The sequence below is a fragment of the Callithrix jacchus genome, chromosome 10 (genome assembly GCF_049354715.1).
Source record: "Callithrix jacchus isolate 240 chromosome 10, calJac240_pri, whole genome shotgun sequence".
Lineage (NCBI taxonomy): Eukaryota > Metazoa > Chordata > Mammalia > Primates > Cebidae > Callithrix > Callithrix jacchus.
In genome coordinates this window covers 115,491,151-115,496,040 of record NC_133511.1, presented here as the reverse complement: position 1 = coordinate 115,496,040, position 4,890 = coordinate 115,491,151, and the positions used below count along the sequence as shown (strand labels likewise).

The 4,890-nt window shown below is 44.0% G+C and overlaps 1 pseudogene; it reads left to right on the top strand.

The window, feature by feature from the left end:
* The first annotated feature begins 516 nt into the window (after positions 1-516).
* LOC100391025 (olfactory receptor 5P55-like) lies at positions 517-1,448 on the top strand (annotated as a pseudogene).
* The last annotated feature ends 3,442 nt before the right edge of the window (positions 1,449-4,890 follow it).

Below are 4,890 nucleotides of genomic sequence, written 5' to 3'. Positions count from 1 at the left end.
CATCTCCCAGTTCACGCAATTCTCCTGCCTCAGCCTCTTCAGTAGCTGGGACTAAGGTGTGTGCCACCATACCCAGCTAATTTTTTTTTTGTATTTCTATTAGAGACAGGGTTTCACCATGTTGGCCAGGCTAGTCTTGAAATCTTGACCTCAGATGATCCACCCACCTCAGCCTCCCAACGTGCTGGGATTACAGTCGTGAGCCACTATGCCTGGTTAGACTGAGTTCTAATTCCACTTTTCTTATGTACTAGCTTTGTGACCTTAGATAAGTTGATCATCTCATTAAATATAAAAGGACACAATATTTAAACACAAGGTATGTATGAGGTTTCAATAGCTGCTTTAAAAATGAGTTAACACGTGGCTCATACCAGCTGTTCAGTTCTTAGTAGTTTTTCTCCCTCTTCCCATTACACTGCCTGTCTGGGGGATATTTAAAAAGCTTTGGGTACTGACCCTAACTCGAGGGTACATGCATGTCTTATTTGGTCTCTCTGCAGTGACATGCACACCATGGTGGAGAACCACACCCAAGTCACCTGGTTCTGCCTGCTGGGACTTACAGAGCAGGAGGACCTCAAAGGCATCTTCTTTGTGCTCTTTCTGTTCATATATTCAGTCACTGTCGTGGGCAACCTGAGAATGATCACCCTGATCCACGCAGACCCACAGCTCCACACACCCATGTACTTCTTCCTGAGCATCCTCTCTTTCACAGACTCCTCCTTTTCCACGGTGGACACCCCCAGGCTGCTGGAGAGCTTCCTTGTCTCAAACCAATCCATCTCCTTTGCAGGCTGTGTGGTCCAGATGGCCCTCATGACCCTCCATGGTACTGCTGAGTGTCTGCTCCTGGCCATCATGGCCTATGACCGATTCACTGCCGTCTGCCACCCTCTCCTCTATCACACTACTATGTCCCAACGTCTGTGTGTGCTGCTGGTGGTGACCTCCTATACTGTTTCTGTTGCCATTTCAGCTTTGCTCACTGGGTGATAGAGCTGCCCTACTGTGGCCCCAATGTCATTAATCACTATTTCTGTAACATCCCCGCTGTGCTCCATCTTGCCTGTGCAGATACTACTGAGGTCGAGACCATTATCTTCTCATCTTGTGCCTTGCTCATCCTCTTTTCCATCATCATTATCCTAGTCTCCTATGCCTACATCCTGGTGACCATTTGCCGGATGAGCTCACTGGAGGCCCAGAGCAAAGTTCTCTCCACCTGTGCCTCCCACCTCAGCATCATCTGCCTTTTTTATGGCACCATCACCTTCATGTATGCTCAGCCAAGCTCTCACAAGTCCATGGAACAAAACAACAAGGTCATCTCTGTCTTCTACACTGTGGTCATCCCCATGCTGAACCCTCTGATCTACAGCCTGAGGAATAAAGATGTAAAATATGCTTTGAAGAGGAGATGCCTTTGCAAGCTGTCTTCATAACCAAGTATGGAGCATTGAGCCTTCTATCCCAAGCTATAACATGGTAGCCACAATATAAAGCATGGATAATATTAACACTTAGATAGAGCAAAGTATGTGCCATCGATACTCTAAACACTTGACATATTATCAACCCATTTAATCCTCACAACAAGTGTTTGAAATGGGCACCATTATTATCCCTTAGGAGTCTGGGGCACAGAGAAATTAAGTAACTTGCCCAAAATCACACAGCTGATATGAGGCAGTCTGGTTCCCGAGACCATATTCTCAACCAATGCACTGTACTGACTTTTTCTGATGACCACATCTCAAAAAGGGACAATGGCAGCATTCCTTAAAGATATCATAAGGAGAACCTGGATCATGGCATTATAAAGTGGGATGGGAGCGACCATGGGGTTTGGAGCCTGTGCACCCACACCTCAGTTCACCTTGCCTCTGAGTGACTCCTTCTCTTGGCATCTGTGTGATGTTGAGTCAGTCACCTAGACCCTGACCCCCCATTTTCCCAAGTGAAAACTAGACAGTAACACCCATCTCAACTGGTTATTATTAGGCCTCCATGAGGGGAAATAGGGGTTCCCACAGAGTCTGGCACAAACAACTGTTCACAAACTGTTGGTTTCCTCACTTCCCTGGGGAAACCACTCCATAGGATCACATGTTCTCATACATCAATGTTTTTTAAGGGGAGCATTTTACATTGTGTATTAGTCCAGTTTCATACTGCTATGAAGAAATATCCAAGACTGGGTAATTTATAAGAAAAAGAGATTTAATAGACTCACTGTTCCACATGGCTAGAGATGCCTTACAACCCTGGCAGAAGGTGAAGGAGAAGCAAAGGCACGTCTTACATGATGGCAGGCAAGAGAGCAGGGGAACTGCCCCTTATAAAACCATTAGATCTCATGAGACTTATTCACTACCACGAGAACAGCATGGGAAAACCCACCCCATGATTTAATTACCTCCCACTGGGTCCCTCCCATGACACATGGAGATTATGGGAGCTACAGCTGAAGATGAGATTTGGGTGGGGACATAGTCAAACCATATCACATAGCTATGATATTTAAATAACATTTTGGCTAGATGAGGTGGCTCACGTCTGTAATCTCAGCACTTTGGGAGGCTGAGGAGGGCAGATCACCTGAGGTCAGGAGTTAGAGACCAGCCTGGGCAACATAGAGAATTCTTGTCTCTACTAAAAATACAAAAAATGAGCTGGGCCTGGTGGTACATGTGTGTAATCCCAGCTACTCAGGAGACTGAGGCATTAGAATTGCTTGAACCTAGGAGGTGGATATTACAATGAGCTGAGATCACATCACTGAACTCTAGCCTGGGCAACAGAGCGAGACACTGTCTCTGAATAAATAAATAAATTTCACTGAACCATGAGAATGTTCTTTCTTTTCCAATCTTCTTTTTTTAGCTCTTCTAATATTTTCAAAGTTGAAGTCTCTGTTTGATACTAGCTTGACTTTAAATCTTCCCTAATTGTGTCTCCTTTTTAACAGAGAGACAAAGTTTTAGCACTTAACAGTAATGAGCTAGTATTTAATATTGTTATATTGTTTTCCTATTTATTTTATGTTGCTTTTATTTATGATTCTAATTAAAAGGGTTTTAAATAAACAACTGTTTAAAACCTAAGTTTTTCTGGGCACGGTGGCTCACACCTGTAATCCCAGCACTTTGGGAGGCCAAGGCGGGTAGATCACGAGGTCAAGAGATCGAGAACATCCTGGTCGACGAGGTAAAACCCCGTCTCTACTAAAAATACAAAAATTAGCTGGGCATGGTGGCCTGTGCCTGTAGTCCCAGCTACTCAGGAGGCTGAGGCAGGAGAATTGCTTGAACCCCGGAGGCGGAGGTTGTGGTGAGCCGAGATCGCGCCATTGCACTCCAGCCTGGGTAACAAGAGCAAAACTCTGTCTAAAAAAAAAAAAAAAACCCTAAGTTTTAGAAAAATCACAATACATGTGATACACAGGACAAAGGAAGTAAACAAATGACTTTAGGAATATTTACATAGATAATTCATGTTTTTCTTTTGAGACAGAGTTTCTCTCTGTCACCCAGACTGGAGTGCATTGTCACGGTCTTGGCTCACTACAACCTCCACCTCTCAGGTTCAAGCAATGCTCCTGCCTCAGCCTCCCAAGTAGTTGGGATTACAGGTGCCCACCACCATACCTAGTTAATTTTTGTATTTTTTTTAGTAGAGACGGAGTTTCACCATGTTGGCCAGGCTGGTCTCAAACTCCTGACCTTGTGGTCCACCCACTTTGGCCTCCCAAAGTGCTGGGATTACAGGTGTGAGCCAGCATGCCCGGCCAATTCATATTTTTCAAAACATTTTCATGTTTATTATTTTATTTGGTCTTCACCAAATGCTGTAAGATAAATAAGTTAGGTATTATTACTTCCATTTTACAAATAAAAAAAAAATCTGAGAGGTTTACCTGATTATCTCTAAGTCTCACTGGAAGGCCATACAATAGCTTAGAACAGAGAACCCAGGGCTTCTAATTGTGATGGAACCTTCTGCACACAGTTCTCAACTTCCTTTCAGAAAAAAAATGAAAGTTCTTGATCTTCTCTTATTATGGACTGAATTGTGTCTCCCCCAGATTTATGTTAAAACTCTAACCCCCACCACCATCCCTCAGAATGTGAAGGTATTTGGAGACAATGCCTTTAAATGGGTGATTACGTTAAAATGAGGCCTTTAGGGTAGGTCCTAGTCCAATCTGACTGGTGTTCTTGTAAGAAGAGGAAATTTGGACACCAAAGAGATGCTAGAGTTGTGCACAGAAGAAAGACCATGTGAGGATGCAATGGAGGTGGGCAGCTGCAAGTCAAGGAGAGAGGATGCAGAAGAAACCAGCCCTGCCAGCACTTTGCTCTTGGATCCACTTCCAGCCTCCAGGACTGTGAGAAAATAGATTCCTGTGGTTTGAGCCACCCAGTCTGGTACATTTTGTCATAGCAGCCTGAGCTGACTAATGCAGCTTCCATTCTTAAGGCTGCCTCTTGGCCCAATATGGCTGCTGAAGCTCTAGCCATCATTTCAATATTTGAAGAAAAAAGGTGGAGTAATGAGAAAAAAAATGCCACCTGCTTGTTCCCTTTGGTAGCTGCCATGGTGTGAATGTCCACCCTCCACACCACAAAAAAAAAAATGTTGAAATTTAATTGTCATTGTGATGTTATTAAGGGGTGGGACTGTAAAAAGGTGATTAGGCCATGAGGTTTTCTTTCTTTCTTCTTTCTTTTTTTTTATGGAGGCACCCACCACCACATCTGGCTAACTTTTGTATTTTTAGTAGAGATGGGGTTTAGTAGAGATAGAGTTTCACACTGTTGGCCAGGCTGGTCTCAAACTCCTGACCTCATGTGATTCTCCTGCCTCAGACTCCCAAAGTGCTGG